Consider the following 17974-nt stretch of genomic DNA (forward strand, 5'->3'; position numbering starts at 1 on the left):
TATATGCAGCTGAGTAATTAAGTTATACTTTGTCAAAATTAGGAAACAATTTGAATGGCAATTCAGAAGAACCTCATGCAATGCTTAAGTTAGATCATTGCTCCATGTACCTTACAGTGTGTACAAGACAAAGACCGAAATCTACAGCTTTGTTCTGTTTTGTATTAAATTGTAGAGTTCTTTTTTTCTTCTTTTTCTTCTTTTTGAGCATATGCCACCAAGCATGCTAATGAACCAGTCAAAGAATCAGCTGTACTAACAGTTAATGAGAATTCAAAGAGATTTATTTAGCCTAGCATCACCATTTCAGTGAAGATTCAAAGAGGATTAATTTGATTTGTGTCAAAATGGAGGAATCTTTATATAATCTGCAGTCAAACTTTCATAAATATATTTATGCAGACTTGCAAAGTTCTTCAAATTCATGGGTAAAAGGCTATGGGAGAAGAAGACAATATTTATTTATATGTAAATTATTAATTTTGTGCATAAAATCTATTTTAGGTTTCAAATGTGTTTATATCTCTTCTTTGGGAGACTTACAGGATAAAATGCTTCAGAACATACAGGATAAAATGTGGAACTGTTGAAATCAATGAGTTCTATATGTGATTTTAATGGACTCCAATATTTGTTTACAAAATACTGATGGGCAGACACAGATAAGAAAAAACTGTTCAACATAATTCTTAAGGACATCCTAGCATACCTCAAAGCAACATTTTTTCTGGAATACATATCATGAATACAGAATGCATATTAGTGTGCTATCAACATTTCTTCTGCTCTCTTTTGGAGAAGCTGCATGACTCACATCTTTCTCATACCCAAGTAAAGAACTCGTGCTAATAACGTCATTACAATGCACCAAAATTTCATGTACAACTATATTAAGTATGGAAAAGACAGCTGATTCCAACACCAGTAGGATTTGTAAGCACATCACTGTTCCTCAAACCCGATATCATTAGCATTCCCAGAAACTGTGCATGGCATCCTGAAGTGGCTTTTCATATGCCATTTCCATGGCCTTTCATGCACTACTGCTTTCACACAATGACCCCATATCATGCATGATGATACTGTGAGTCACAGATGGCTTTAATACAAAAAGCCTTGTGTTGAGCCATTTTCTTCACACACACGTTGAAATCCAAATTATTCATGAGTAACTGTACTTTTGTTAGACAACTTGGGCTATCTAAGCTGCAAATTCACAAGATTATTTATGCATGGTCAGAAAAGAAAGAAACTATAGCATACACTATCAAATGACTTGTCCAGCTCTTAAAATGCCCTTCTGAATTACTTTATTTATTTATTTTAACTTGTTGTCTAGTGGGGCTTTTTAAACAATGGGGAGAAGTAACACGTGAATTCAATCCGTTGTCTGACTTGTTCTTTTCAAGACTTTAGGTGGACATTTCTAAGGCAGTGGATGTTAATCCAAGACCAACTATGAGAAGGAAAAACATTTTACTTGATCCAAGTAGTTTTTGGTAATTGATATTAACATTCAAATTAAGCAAATCTTCCAGCTGATATGTGTTTAGGCATATAACATGAGGAAAATAGCAGATCCAGTCTTGTTTTTCACCAAAATGTCCCTTTCCCACTAACCTCACAGCACAGACTCTCTTTACTTCAGTATTCTTTAATGCTTAGTAAGGACATTTTTTAAACATTTTCTTTCTAAAGGACCTTTCATGCTGTCTAGCTGTGGCCAGTGTTATCTGTCAGACACCATGTTCAGCACATATTAATAATGTTACACTTCAGTGATAAGAAATTAATGTCGTGTACTGTCCAACCTACTGTATGGACCTTGCACATAACCTTTTAGACACTCAGAATGAAATTTTAGCCTTGGCATTGCCTCAAAAAAGAGGTAGGGAAAATCCATTTTATTCTTAATTTTAAATAGTCACATGTATTTACTTTTTTTACTAACAGAATTAAGATGTGCAGAGTGATGCAGCATTTTTGGCCAGGGAAACCTGAAAAACAAGTAAGTGTGTGGAAAGGATACAAGGCTGGTCCAATGCAGCTCCCATGAGCATCAAGAGGCATTCTACCATTGGCATCCCTTGGAGAAGATTCTGTGGAGCTCTGACCAATTCAAAATCTAGTAAGAAATTAAAAAAAAAATAAAATTAGAAACTTCATTGACAAAAGTAGTAAAATCTGTTCCTCCCTAAACCAAACCTTAATACTAAAAACCATGTTAAAAGATTATGTTAGAACACCAGGATGGAAGAATTCTCATGAATCTCATGAACCTGTATTTTCTGATTTTCATCTCTTACTAACCCACTATTGCATTTTTCCCTCTATATTCTGCTTACTAGTTTCCTTATGTCTTTCTGTAGACCTGAAAGCCTCTTTTCTGATACCTCCCATCCTTCCATGCCCCAGGGTTCCTGAATTAGTGTTTTGCAACTGGTGATCCTTGAGCTACTAGTAGTCCACAGAAATCCAGACGATTTCCAATAAAAACCCTGAAAAAATACCGCAAAACTCTTACATATGTGTAGTGGAACTGGAACTTCAACTGAACAATAATGTAGGGAAGCCAGCAACAGAGATGTAAACAAGTTCGTGACTTGGAATCACATCTCTAGTTAAGCATATTATTTTGTAGATATGATCCTGTAGTGAGTTTCTATGGCTGGGTTTTGGTAGCAGGGAGGGGCTACAGGGGTGGCTTATGTTAGAAGCTGCTAGAGGGTTCCCCTGTCCTGTGGAACCAATGCCAGTCAACTCCAGGACGGGCTTCCTGTCACTGGCCAAGGCCAAGCCAATTAGGAGTGATATCACCTCTGTGATAACATATTTAAGAACAGAAGGTTGTGGTGCAGAAAGAATTCCAGCCAGGGAAGATTGGAGTGGGAACATGTGAACAACAGCATAGACACCAAGGTCAGTGCAGAAGGAGGGGCAGGAGGTGCTCCAGGCACCAGAGCTGAGGCCCCTGCAGCCCCTGGTGCAGACCATGGTGGAACAGTTGTGACCCTGCAGCCCGTGGAGCACCATTGGGGTGCAGAGATCCACCTGCAGCCCACGGAGGAACTCATGCTGGAGCAGGTGGATATCCAAAGGAGGTTGTGACCCCATGGGAGGCCCAAGACGGAGCAGGGTCCTGCTGGAGATAGGACCGTGGAGAAGGACGGGACAGAGACCGTGGTATCCTGTGGAGAGAGGAGCCCATACTGGAGCGGGTTTTTCCCAGGTAGGACTTGTGGTCCCCATGGGGGACCCACATAGGTACAGCTCATTCATGAAGGACTGCACCCCATGGAGGAGTGACCTACGGCACAGCAGTTTGTGAATACCGGCTACCTGAGGGATGGACTCACGCTGGAGAGATCCATCAAGGACTGTCTCCAGTGGGAGGGATCCCACAGGAGCAGGGGAAGGACTCCTCTCCCTGAGCAGCGGCAGAACCAACAACTGACCGCAACCCCCATTCCCCAACCCCCTGCACCGCTAGGGGGAGGAGGGAAAACATGGAAGGATGAAGGGCTGGGGGGAAGGTGTTTTTAAGATTATTTTACTTCTCACTCTTTTTCTCTGACCCTGTAATAAATTCAACTAACATCCATTTGAGTCTATTTTGCCCGTGATGGTGGATCAGTGACCTATCCCATCTCTTATCTCAACTCATGAATCCTTCATTGTTTTTTTCTCTCTCCTCTGTCCAGTTGCATAGGGTAGTGAGACACTGGCTGTAGTAAGTACCTGGCATCCAGCCAGGGTCAACCCACTACAATATGCAAGCAAATGTTCACGCAAAATTGGGTAAACAGAAGCAGTCAACTAAAATTCAGAGCTGACACTAGTTTTAGCTTAGTGATAAAAAAAAAAAAGTAAAAAAATACTCTTTGACTGTCCTGCGCAAGAGGAAGGTATTTTTTTGAAATGGCTAAGAAATCCTTGAAACAAAACTAGCTGAGAAATACTATGCTAGCCATAACAATTTCATGACACATTCTTTGCCTGTCACATTAGGCACCACTTGTTGTGGCATGTTTAGACCTACCTATGAACTGACTGACTTACCTAGTGATAGAAAGCTGACAAGGGCTTCTGCAGGGCAAGTCAATCCCTAAACCGCATTGGCACTGATCTGGGTCCCCCCCTCCTTTCTAGCCACCAGTCTTTACAAAACATACAGGAACATGATATCTCTGAGACCTCTACTGTTGTCATATCTTGTTGTAACTGGCTACCTGATTAGATGGTTATTAGATAGTACTGACAGATGAATTCAAAGACCTCATTTACTAAAAAACCCATCTGAAAATAGAAGGATTGTAGCAATGTCCTAGGTGACAGCTTCAGTAAGATCTTAGTTAAAGAGTCATTTTGGAACATAGATATACAAATAAACAATCAGGTTCTTTTAATGTGTTTTAAAAGGAAAGAAGAACACAATTAATTTCGCTGACACAGGGAAACAAATCTGCATAGAGCAGTTAATAATGATGGTCTAAATATTGTCTGCTACTGCAAAATGAAGGTTCTGTGTTCAGTGAGTTGTGTTATGATAACTCTGTTATGTAAAATCAGGTCATGTGAATGTAATGCCATTTAGTGGGATAGGTTATAAAATCAGCTCTGATCTGAACAAAAATCCATTACAATTTCCCATTCTCGCCTTGACAGGGGATAAAACTTTGGAGTGGCCTACATTATCTGAGCTTTGAACATATGGTGATATTGTATTACGTGTTAAAAGAATGAATTTAATTTTCCTTGGCCCAGAATGTAATTCTAAATAGCATTCACCTATACTGTCTTATGCTGTGATGTGTATATGTTAAAAATATAGCAAAGTTAATTTTAAGCTATACAGCCTGCGATCATTGGGATGGGGCTCAGTACAACTAATCTCTCAGTTATTTACTTTGCTTTTCAGCTTTTAATCTCTAATTGAGCCTAACATTTCCTCTTCACCTGTACCTGAATCAAAACAGTTGATATAATTCTATCTCAGGATAGTTCCTCCTTCATGCGATGCAACAGCATTGTAATCAGTAAAATAAAGGAGAGAAAAAACCTAAAGATTTGTGCCTTATCCTGCTGGAGAGCTGTTAAACATGGAAAATAACACTACTACAAATCACAACATTTAACAAAATTTCCATTTATTCCTGTTATTACCATGTGAAAGAAGTAGCAGGCATAGATGCATGCCATCTATGTTTCCATCTTGTCCTACAAGAAAAAAAGCAAACTTTACATAACTGAGTTCATACCTTCCATGGAGTGACCTAGAAGAATCATTGCAGTTTTCTCTTCACGAGGTAAAGAGAGAAAGAGTAATCATTGCACAGGAAAAGAAACGTTAGACTGTATTAGGGACCTTGGAGTTTTTTGAGGCAATCTACTCAGAGTTTTCCAGACATCAGATGTAGAATGTTTCTCCAGGTCTATGAAAAACAGGTGACCCAAAAATAAGTAATCACAATGAAAACAATGCTCTTAAATCAGCCATGACCTCAAATTTTTTCAGTGTTTGATCACAATAGAATTTTGATTTTTTTCAATTATGTGTAATGAAAGAAGTTATGTCCTTCTTTAAAAATGTATTGTTTTTTATAAAATATATAATGTGATCCTGTGCTATATAAGTAAATTGTAGAAAGAATAATATATTAGTTACTAGGAGAGATCATTACCTACTTAATTAACGTATCTCTTGAACTTCCTCTTAACATATACTGTGGATGGTATCATGTTCTAATGTGTTATATTTATAATCTGTCCTTTTTCTAGAAGTAAAAATGAGACTTCAGTACCATTTTGGATAGAGATTTGCTAAACAAATTAGCTGTAAGGCTTCCCACATAATAATATTCCTTTGACTTTCAGACTGTGGCCTCACTTTTAACATGCATATACTGCACATGGAAATACTTCCTATCACTTTGGAACTGAAATGAAATTATATTTTGAGATTTGAAAATGTCAGGATATTCCCTTCCTGATTCTTCTGTTTCCTAAATTAATGCAAAGGGAAAGATTCACAGCTGCAGTTGTCATAGGGCCAGGACAGTGACTTTTCCCTTTTTTCCTTTTCTAAGTTTAATGGAAAGTATTATAAGATTAAATAGTTTCTGGGAATAGGAAATGAAATTTGTAATATCAGCCTTTAGATACTGGCCAGTTTCTCTAAGGGGACTAGAAAAGACTTTAAATCACAGTTTAACAGCATTGCATTTACAATGGATGCATCACTCAGGACTCCAGGGCTTCTGGTGTTGCCTGTAGGGTTTGGGAAACCACTTATACTCTACTTATATTCCACTCCCACTTCGCTCCATTTACAGCTGGAAAAATTCATCTGAAGAAAGACTGTAATTCATCTGTTACAAGTGGTGTTACAGTCCCTTGTGTCTGCTTGGCATGCTCAGTGATATCCTCACCAATTTAAAAAGACAATATATTCTCCTCATCATGGTTCTTACATCTGGACCAGATCAGAAGGGATGGCATTTATGTGTTTTGCTTTCATCTGAAATTTGTTTTCTAGGATCATTTGAAACCCTATTTAACAAAATTTTCAGGGCCTTTGACGATTGGTGGTGGTGTCACTTACTTTAAGATACTAGCTGTACTAGTGTGTTCAAAAGGTGGTGCCATCTGCTCTGAATCAGAGCAAAAAAGGAAGACACCCCTTGCAAGAAACATCAGTAGTGGTGAAAGATTTATTCCTCAAAATAGACCTTCAGTTTTCACCAACTTAAGTTAGCTATAATTTTTGTTGTTTAGCTTATAAGCAGATGCATTTACAAACATGAAAATCAGTCATTCACTTTCATTCTTTCCACATTTGTTTATTATTTTAAACAGTTTCTAATAATTTCTATGAGAACTACAATTCTTGGTCTCAGCCTTCAGCCAAAGTACAAGTTTCTTAAAGAGTGTTTGTCTGGTGATATTCTTCCTAATAGAAAGTACATTAGGAACATTCAATAAAAAAAAGGTGTTTAAGTTCACATTTGATTATCTGATTATTTAGCAGTCTTTACTTCTGAGATGTTCTTTTTATTATTATTATAATTTTCTTTATTCTTTGCTTTTCAACAAATATATTATCTGGCCTCCTTGTTGTGTTTTTTTTGCCTGAAATAAAAAAAATTTCACATAGCAGAGTCTGTATTTACATTGTTTTGTTAGTCTTCTATGTCACAGTCTATTGTTTCTGTTGCTTTCTAAAAGGTCCCAAATATTGTATTTTTAGAGTTATAATTTTTGCTCACTTTTATGAGTTTATCTTAGATGACCAAAATATTTTTATTCACTTAAAAATATGGTGGTATGTGTGTATACTTAATTTAAAGCAAATAGCAACCATTACTCAAGCATAATGAGTAAACAAAACCCACAAAATCTTTCTCAAATGATACACAGAACATGAAAAAAATGAAATTGAATGATTGGTGTCTATGTTTGCAAATATGGTTGGAAAGATTCAACTACAGTAGCTATAGTTACCACAAAGGAATTCTATAATTCCTTTAAAAAAGCCCCAAAGCAATAACAATATCATTAGGTAGTTTGAATACATTTCTAGCAAAATAGAATATGCTTCAAGTATTGGAATTTTTTTAAATTTTATTTTAAGGTAAGCTTCTCTGAGGCCTAACTTTGAAGATTATCATATTATATTGTAACACTGAATAAACCGATGTAAGATTTATTAAAATTAAAAAAAGTAGGACGCCACATAATACACATGAAGATATTTTGCTTAAACATTTTCCTAAATAATATTTTTATTTTTTTCACCCATTTGGTTCTTTTTGTGTACCCTACTCACTCATATTAATACAGCCATTGATGTCAACCTTGTAATTCCAAGCTTGTTGTCATATCCATATTCATAGTTGTCACTGGTGTAGCTTCTGTAGCTGAAATCTGCATTTAAAACATTGACCTAGAAAGACAAAATAAATTTTCTTTTTAGAAATCACAAAATTTCATGTGTTTTTACAAATTCAGGATACCTATCAGATTGTGCAGCCCTGCTAAATAGAGAAAATGCACTCACAGACTACAAGTGCTATAAAGGAAGTGCTCCTTAACCACATTGTGACAGTGGAAATTTGGAGAGCCAGTGTGCTCCATTTGGGAAGGCCACTGAAATCACTAATACTCAGAACTCTAATGAGTAATAAAAATGCTTCAGATATAAGACATTAAAATTTTATGACTACCCCATATTAGTGTACTGTCTCACAAATGTTCCTCTCTCTATGGAGCGAAGCAGAGAGAGCTCCTTATAGTGTCAAATGTATTTAATAGCTATCTATATATAAACTTATCTAGTTATTTATAAAACTATATAAGGTTTCTAAACTATATTTGTATCTCTTTCTCTCAGCAACCATGCCTTCTGCTATTTTGAGGTGATAGGTGATACCCAAATAATTCCTATTTGCTATATTCAGCTCATCTTTATTTTTGGTCTCTTATAACTAATGGCTGTGGGTCTCATCAGTTTGACCCTGAAAAGACCTTTTATTTGCCACATAGGACAATATAGATATGATATGCTTATGAAAGGGTAACAGAAGTCAGCAGTCATGGACAAAGATGAGTTCAAACTGAAGATTTTGTATTATAAATGAGGCGGAGGAGTGGACAATATGTTACCTGTGATTGGACAAAAAATCAGGACAGTCATATCCTACCTCTTCCACCATCTTCCTGTAGTCTGCAGCTCTGGAAATGGGCTATAGATTTTCATTTTTTGGTGATAAATTGGGACAGAAAATGAAATAATTCTCATCTAACTTTAGACTACTCCAGTGGAGATGCCAGCAAATGAGCTGGTCACCCCAGACCCCCTTTGTAGTCATGTAGACAGAGATACAGTAGGGTGACACTCACATGCTTTGTATGAGATGATTGTTCACTGATTATCCAACTTACAGTTACCCACATGGGTTCAAAGGAATTCTAGTCTTAAAACTCAATGTTCAGGCAGATGTCATCCTCACCATCAGCTGAAGCTGATGGAAGTTGCACACATTTAGCACTACTGAAAACCAGAGTCCATTTCTGACATGTAATTTGCAATGATTTTTCTGTGGTCATGCTGTGAAAAGCACTCTCATCTGTTATCATAAATATGTTACAGAAGGAAGTGATAAAAATGCAGCTTTAGATCTTAACTCAGCTACAAAACAGTTTTAATAGTTGATAAACTGTAATCATCTCATCACTTCAACTGTATTTATGACTTCTGAGAGGTGGTCAGAGTCCATACGGTGATGTGATGCACAGAAGAGTCTACAAATGTTAAGACATAAAATTATGTAGTAAACATAGTCTTTTCAAAAGTGAAATTTATGTTTCCTTTTGTCAAAGCAGTAGATGTCAAGTCTATATGTGGTAGAAAGTACTCTACAAGTGCATACAAGATAGAAAAAAGGCATGGAAACATTTTTGATAAAGGTTTTATGAGAGGCTTAAGAAACAGTTAAAAGAGATCATAAGCTGACTTGAAGGAAGGAGATAAGGAAGAAGTGGAGTCAAGGCAATACCTCAGCTGTGACATGATGTGGTGGAGCATGGCACAGATTGAAGCAAAGGAAAACCATCTCTCGAACCTCTGGCTGATGAGATTATGTTTGAGTGTAACAAGGGCTTCCCGATATCAGAAGAAAACAGATGAGACCTCACTGTCCTTTTGAAGGATGGTTTACAATGGTGATCTGTGGTTAATTCCAACTCCAATGGAAAACAAAACATACTGAGGAGATTGGAATATAGCTTGAGGTCTGAGGTACTAAAATGCCTAGAGAGTTAGAAATGTAAATACCTCAGCTCTGTGTGGACTGACTGCATGATACTGTGCTTTAGAATAAACCATGAAAATTGGAAGTGAAAACTTGTTATTTTTCCTCTGCAAAGCTATGTATGTATTCAGTTTACTCTGTTGGTGCTACAGATGTATGACCTGAAGAGGTTATCCTGGACTAATTCCAACAGACTACATAGTGATGCTAGTAGTATCTGTGTGAATGCGTGGATTTGTGAATATTGAAAGTCAGCTTTTTCCATCATAACAAAAAGTAGCTACTGGCTATTTCAGAAGACAGAAATACTGCTGAAGGCAGTTGCAACATCTCATTATATTGGACCTGAAAAAGCAGACACGTAGTAAAATGGCTGCTTCAGTAGAGGAGATGTTAGTGAGCTGTAAGATCTTTTCCTTTACCTTTTTTTCCCGGAAAACTGTGTAGTGGTATATTTATATTTGACCATGAATTACATGCAAGGAAAAATATTTTAACTGCAAGCATGGTAAAATATTTGAAGTCATGCACAGAATCTCCATCAATGGGAATATTAAAAACTTAGTAAATCTTTGACCAGCCTGGTTTACCTAGACAGCTTCAAGCAGGGGTTGGACTAGATGCCCACCAGATATTCCTTCCAACCTCATTTATTCTATGATTAGAAAGTTGGGAATTGATTGTACACCTAAGGCAAAAAACATCAACTTCGTGATGAAAATCAGATTGAAGAGCAAGACAGATTTCTGCATATATATCACAGAACAAATAGGAAAGCCAATTTTCTAGAAGATTTTTCCAAATAGCTGTGAAAAATAGAGTTAAAAATATCTGCCTTCACATAAAAGTTCATTTTTCTACTTTAAGTTTCAGATGTATTTACTATTCACTTAAAGTTAAAATTGGGACCCCTGGTGGTCTAGTGGTTAGGATGCAGCACTCTCATCGTTGCGGCCCAGGTTCGATTCCCGGTCAGGGTAAAAGTCCCCCGGGCAGATGGAGCTCGTCAGCCCTGTAAGGCAATCCATCTAAGAGAAGGTCACTCTAAACAAACCTACGTTCTGAGGACCTCACTGCCACTGTCCAAGCTTGCTCGGCCCCGGCAGATGAACCTTAGGATTAAAGGGTGGGCTCAGTTCAGCGCACGCTGTGTCTCACCTAAAAAATCCACTGCGCAGGCTCGAAGGGTTAATGACCTTTCCCAAATCTTCGCTCGCGAAGACTGGCCATACATACAAAGTTAAAATTATACTGATAATTAAATAAAAGATGCCTAAGTAGACTCTATGCCTTATCTTTAAGCTAAAGGTAGAGGAGAAAGCACGAGTCTTTACAGTTGCAGGGGTTTTTTTGTGCAGAACAGAAAGATGAAAATGAAAAATGTTGAAGACGTGCATTGTTTCTGGGATACTTTGAGGTTTGAATGCTGACTAAGGCAGAGGTGCAATAAAGACTGGACTTCAGCAAAGCGTTTGACGCTTTTCTGATGCCTTCTCCTGGACAAACTGGCAAGGCACAAATTTGGTGGGTAGTCTGTGAGATGGGTAGGAAATTTGCTCACAGGCTGCATTTATAAGGTGGTGATCAATGGCTTCTACCAGCCTGTCACAAGTGGGATCCCCCAGGGATCAATACTGGACCCCATACTGTTCAACATCTTCCTAAATGGTTTGGATAATGAGACTGAAAGAACCCTTATCAAGTTTGATGATGACACTAAACTGCATGGTAAGGTGGACACGTCAGAAGGGAAAGCCATCTTACAGAGTGACGTGGACAGGCTGAAAGCGCGGATTAGCAAGCACTGTGTGAATTTTAACAAAGACAAGTGTGATGTCCTGAAGGTGGAATTCAAAACTGAAAGAGCCCAGCACAGGCCAGGATCTGTATGGTGGGAGATCAGCCTTGCTGAAAGGGACCTGGGTCAGGTTGGACAGGAGTCAGCAGTACACTGCTGCCACAATGAAGGCAAATCAGATCCTGGGCTGCATCCACAGGGACATTGTTAGCAGGAACAGAGATGGGATCCCACTCTGCTCAGAACTTCTCAGGCCACACTCAGAATGCAATGTGCAACTCTGGTCCCTACAATTTGAAAAAGACATGGACAGACTGGATAGGGCCCAAAGGAGGGCCACAAAGTTGGTAAGAGGGCTGGAGAACCTGCCCTATGAGGAAAGACTGAAGGAACAAGGTCTTTTCTGCCAGCAAGAAAAGGCTCAGAGGAGACTACGTCACAGTACTCCAGTAGTTAAAGGGTAACTGTAAAGAGAATGGAGTCTCTTTCTTCACCAGGAGCAGCTGCTACAAGTTGCGCAGGGACAAGTTTCCTGTCCACATAAGAAAGTATTTTTTTTCCTGGGAGAGCAATTTATCACTGGAACAACCTCCCCAGGGATGTGGTAGAGATCATTGTTGGAGGTTTTCCAACAAACAGTTGGACAAGGTGCTACATAACCTCATCTAGGCTCTCTTTTCCATGAAAGATTGGACCACATGACCTTTCAAGGTCCCATCCAACCTAATTCTGTGACTTTATGAAAGAGGAAGAGATAAAGCATATTTAACATCACTTGGAATGCACTTCTGTGTTAAGGTATTACCTCATCAGGGAGCATGTGGTTAAAAGTTGATTTCAGCAAAGACTTATAAGGATCTGGTATTTGTGACCCCTGCTTATTGCCTATCTTGACTATACTCAATGAGCTCCCGAACTCACTGAACAGCTCTCACACAACTAGCACACACAGCAACAAGCACAAACTCTTCCTTGATCAATTTTCCTTTCAGTTGCTTCCCTGGCACTAAAACTGCAAACAAAAGACCATCAACACTCCTCTTGCTGTTAATCCTCCTAAATAGGTTATGGGAGGAAAGTTTCCCTGGGTCAAGTTTGAAGAGGAGGAAATTAAAGAAAAGAGCGTGGAGCTGGGCTAGAAGAATTGATAATTTGGAAGGAAAGGAGAGGAAAGTTAGTAAATACTGGTCCATATTCCTCTCTGTCTGTTGGGACTGAACACAGTAATCTCAAATCTCTCTTTCTTTTACAGTCCAGAAACTGTACTGCCCATATGCTCCCAGCTATGGCAGAAGCAGAGCTGAACAGGAGATAATTTTTCTTTACTGTTAGTTCCACCCTTAACTCATGATGCCATACTATTAAAAACGTTTGAAGGTCTATAGTATTCCAGTCCTTGTTCTGACGTGTGCTGTTGCAATTGGAAAAGTTAATGACATTTCAACTGTTCCCTAGCAAGAAAAGCTCACTGGAATTGAATGCTATATATCACTTAAGTGCAGACCACCTTCCCATATGAGACTAATAGAGTTGCATTTTGCTGTGAACTTATGATTTTCTTCAGCTATCTTTATATTTCTCTAGGAGAAAGATAGTCTTCATTGTCTGAGAATCTCAACAAATGATTCAAAATGATTGTTGATAGAATCACAGTGTGATATATTGCAATTTCCAGAAATCAGGAAAGGATGCTTTCGGTGTCTATGGTGGCAACTTTCTAGTAACCTTCTCATGTTGCCTGTAGTTAAAAAAAACCAAACAAAATAACAAAAAGCTTCTGGGATTATTTACTTATTATTCTAACAGAGGGCTGAACCATCCTGGAGGGATCCTGCCACCTCCTGAGTGAATTACTTCTGACATCTCAGTTGTAATCTGAAACATGGAACCAAATCTTGTTTCAGGCAAGTTTTACTAACTGGTTTCCTGCACTAAGTATACATTGTATAGAAAAAAAACAAAGGTTGAGGAGGGAAAACCAGGACCTTCTATTGACACGGATGCTTAGCCTTCTGCTAGTCTTTCTTGTTCTTATAGATTGGTAATTGTACACAGGAATCTGGATAGGTTTGTGGGTGACTTCACTTTCAGTTTCAGACATTTAAATTCTTGTGTGAATGAAGTTTGGTGTAGTGACTTAAAGCAGGTCAGAGCTTAGTCCATTTGAACACAGTGGTGTAACAGAGTCCCACCTTCCTGTGCCCTTATGGAAGAGCTGAGGAAAATGTCCCAAGACCTGGAGATACTCAAGACCTGGAGATACTCAATGTCTTCAGGCTTTACAAATGGAAGGTGATTCTCTGATATTGAACTCACTGCACCTCCTGTATAAATCATGCCACGTCTCCACAGTTACCTTGAGGCATTTTAGAATGTAGCTTTTTATTCTTCTTTTATATTTTATTGACCATTATTTTCTTATAAAAAGACTGGATATTTGAGGTCTAATCCCACTACATAAGCCAGGAACAATCAAAAACATATATTGTAATGCTTTCAAATTTTCTTCCTAATTTATGAAGACTGTGTGGGAGAAGACAACAATCTGTACCCAGGAGAAAGGCAGTGAATCAGCCTGTTCCTTATGGTGAAATGTTCTTTTAAGCAGCTGCTGTACCTTGTAGAAAAAAAAACAACCCAAAAAACAAATAAACTCCAGATTCTACTTAAATCAATTTCATTAAAAAAAAAAGCTGTTGTTCTTACAACAAAAATACTGCTCTGCAGTCTCAATGTAATATTTGGTATTGTTTGGAAACTTTGTATAATGCTCCCTCCCTTTCTATTTGGCTGCAAAAGCAATACTTACTAATCACATTAGACTATTATGGAAGTTAGACAAGGGCACAGAGGGGGAATAGTGCAGAGACCTATTGTCCCAGAGAAGAATCTGGGAGGGGTTCTTCCATAAGTGCCCCCACATGCAAACAATGCTGGTTGAGATGCCTTTTTAGGAAATTCAGAGTATTATCTGCATAGCCAGCTGGTCAGCTAAGGTCAGAGAGAAGCAAGCACAGCCCTCACTGCCTTTCTATCCACTGCTGGACAGAATGACTGTCAACAGTCACCATGACTTGTCTTGCTCATCCAGTGTGCAGGGACAGAAGAAATGTTGCACACAGAGTCACCACAAAGAGTCACCTAAATAAGTTAGTGTGAATCTAATTTGATCTGAGTTGGATTATCACTCTTGGTCCCTACTCTGGGAAGTAAAGGACAATATGGAAATGGGCCAGCAAACTCAGGGACAGCGTAGAGTAGTGTCTGTTCCTCTTTTCTGAAACAGAAACTAGCTGAGGATTTAACACAGATATCCTCAACATAAATGTGTTCATTTTTTGGCCTATATTTACTACCATACAAGTGTCATTGTGCTAAGAGCATAAAAACACGAATTTCAGAATTTGATATAAAACCTGAGGAACCTTGGGATTATGTGACTCAGGAGACTATTTGAACGGTCATGTGCTCTAATATCTCTTCTTATTGTACCAGTGTGAGAAACCCCAGGAATAAGGTTGGAAGGTCTCCATTACTAGAAACTATTACCACTGATGTCTTTGCTGGGCACAGTCCTGTATGGTTCATATCTCTTGGAAGGCCTAGTACAATAATATTCGTTTTTGTAATTGCACTTCACCTTCTGGTTGACCAGATACAGCAATGGCCAGAAAAGCTGATAACCTCAATAACAACTGTTCTTGTTCACTGTGGACATCTGCTGCAAGTCTCAAGGGACTTCCAAGGCTTTTGGCAGTGCCTCCATTCCAGATTGTTGTTATGACTACACATATTTGCATTTTAATTTATATGAGGAGGAAGCGTTTTAAGCAGTTTTTCTTAGTGGAAGATCTAGCCTTGGTCACCTTGCCTTACATGGTCATTGCAGCCACACAAGGATTCATCAGTCAAAAATAGCCAGGTCCTACCATCCATATATCAGAGATCATCAAGAACTGCATATTCGTACTCAGGACTCTTTCCTGGTACCCTGGCAACTGTTGAATGAGGTATAAACCACTAATTGCACTAAATAGAAAACGGCCACTCAACATTTCATAGAGTTATACAATCATTTATGTTGGAAAAGATCCTTAAGATCAAGTTGCCATTGGCCTTCTTGTCCACCTGGGCACACTGCTGGCTCATGTTCAGCTGTTGTCGACCAGCATCCCCAAGTCCTTTTCTACTGAGCAGCTTTCCAGCCACTCTTCCCCCAGCCTGTAGCTCCGCATGGAGTTGTTAAGACCCAAGTGCAGGACCTTGAACTTGGCCTTGTTAAATCTCTTAAAATTGGCTTTCGTCCATTGATCCAGCCTGTCCAGATCCCCCTGCAGAGTCTTCCTACTCTCCAGGAAATCAACACTCCCACCCAAGCTGGTGTCATCTGTGAACTTCCTGAGCATGCAGATCATTGATAAACATATAAAGCTGACCCCAATACTGAGCCCTGGAAACCCACTTGTGGCTGATCACCAAGTGAATATAGCACCATTCACCACCACTCTCTGGGGCCTGGCCGTTCAGCCATTTTGCAGACATTCTAAATGTTCTAGTTTACTGCAGTTACGTACACATTTTTCCCATCAGAACAAAATGGTTTATGAATTCAGATTCATGCAGTTGTCTCTACTGCCTGGGTTAAAATGTTTCAGAAAGTTGATCTGAAAAGCAACAGGAATAAAGTGATGATTCACCTACTTATGTTCATAGCTTATTTTACTGAGCCTTGCAGTGCCTTAATTTCTCCCAGCAATACTCAGATATGTTCAAGTGCAGCTGATACTGTGCCGCAGAGAACTTTTGTTATTGTGTTTAAATTCTTATGGGGGGCTCCAGCTGTAAAGTGAAGATCCAGGAAAACCATACTGAGGCCAGAAGTGTTTACATCCCTAGGTTGAGTCTGAGAAACCAAAAAATTGGAATGTGATTTTATTGCAACATTTTACTTCCCTGACATTCAGGGTGGTAGCAGCTGTTAGTGATGGTCTTAATGACTTTGTACCCAAAACGACCCAGCAAGTGACAGATTGTTAATGATTATGTAGGGTAATCATCTTTCAAATGCTTCTAAAGTATCTTTTTATTATTATTGGTATCATTCATTGTCAGTGACCAGATTTCAACCCCATCACTCACAAACAGGCCTCTTCTCAGAAGAAATCAGACTGTTTCCTCTAGGTGGAGCAGCAAATTCCTCACTGAGGGAAAAGAATTAATTCCGTTATTTATGTTAGACATGGAAATATTTTATTTCAGCCATGGAATACAAGGAATAACATAATATTACAAACTCTAATTTCTACATATTTGCTGGTATTCCAATGTGAATAAGACATGACGAATAATGGCCAGAGTGTTGCAAATACTTGTGTGAGTGCTGAATTTTACACATGCACATAGTCCAGTGAAATTAAACAAGGATAGTAGCATGCAAGCAAAAAGTAGTGCTGATATTTAGAGACAAAAAAGCCAAATAAACACTACTGAGTTAATACCCCAGGATGTGGGCTAGTAGTGATGCTGTTGTAAGAACATATTTCCTAGGCATACTTCAGAAGCTGGCCGTCTTTGAGTTGTCTGGAAGAAATCCTACAACAGAGGTATAATACCTTTCTGTGGGATCTATATGCCTCCCTTTTCTCCATGTTTTACTCCCCAGTTTTCATTTGTGAGTTGTGTGTGTGTTGGGAGTGAATTGGGGTCCTGCTAGTGGCAGTGAGTGCTCAAACAAACAACAAGCTCTGCTTAACCCTGCGGCAGAGGGCTGGGGGCGAGTCCAGAAGCTGAGTCAATGTGTTCTAACTGAGAGATTTAGTGGGAATACGTCAGCATCAGAAAAGTGATGGCTGGAAATGCATCTGAGCTCTAGGGTGGGCTATTTTAAGTATGAAGAATTAATTGCATCTGACCTCAGAATTACTCTTGGACGCTCTTGCAATGCGTGACAGGCTTGTCAAGTACTGAGAACAGTAGTCTGATGCATCAGACTAGCAGAGCTGGACTTCAGATACAGTTTCATTTCCTTGGATGCTGGCACCCTATTTGCTTGGCTCTTTCAGAGGACATGAAAGTGAGCAGCAGTATTAGGGGAGGAAGCAAAGCTTTCACTTGCTCCTTTTTTTTTTCCTGAAAAAGTAGAAAGGTCTGAAAGGGCTCAGTTTTATCCCAATATGGAATGGAAAACCGTTTCTCAACTTGAACATATTCCTGATATGGGAATAAATGGTTTACTATTCATTTCTATTCATGGTTCTTCATTCTTTCTATTTAAAGCCATGGATTTCATATTATGGAATCAAAAATTCAAACACCTTTGAACACTGGTCCTCCTAGGAGATGCTTAGTTTAGTTGTTCCTGTGTGAA

The 17974-nt window shown here is 38.7% G+C and overlaps 1 long non-coding RNA gene across 3 annotated transcripts; it reads right to left on the reverse strand.

The window, feature by feature from the left end:
* Window positions 1-262: 262 nt before the first annotated feature.
* Window positions 263-17306, reverse strand: LOC108492213. 3 transcript variants are annotated; one of them, XR_001873037.1, is made up of 6 exons: window positions 17220-17306; window positions 16747-16808; window positions 7826-7942; window positions 5164-5217; window positions 1939-2125; window positions 263-436 (listed from the first exon to the last, which is right to left on the reverse strand). It is a non-coding gene; the product is annotated as an uncharacterized LOC108492213 (long non-coding RNA). The 3 variants fall into 3 exon arrangements; XR_001873036.1 differs by lacking the exons at window positions 16747-16808; window positions 17220-17306 and adding an exon at window positions 8223-8258; XR_001873038.1 differs by lacking the exons at window positions 263-436; window positions 1939-2125; window positions 16747-16808; window positions 17220-17306 and adding exons at window positions 3164-3188; window positions 8223-8258.
* Window positions 17307-17974: the final 668 nt, after the last annotated feature.

The sequence above is a fragment of the Lepidothrix coronata genome, unplaced genomic scaffold, assembly GCF_001604755.1.
Source record: "Lepidothrix coronata isolate B3197 unplaced genomic scaffold, Lepidothrix_coronata-1.0 Scaffold9, whole genome shotgun sequence".
Taxonomy (NCBI): domain Eukaryota; kingdom Metazoa; phylum Chordata; class Aves; order Passeriformes; family Pipridae; genus Lepidothrix; species Lepidothrix coronata.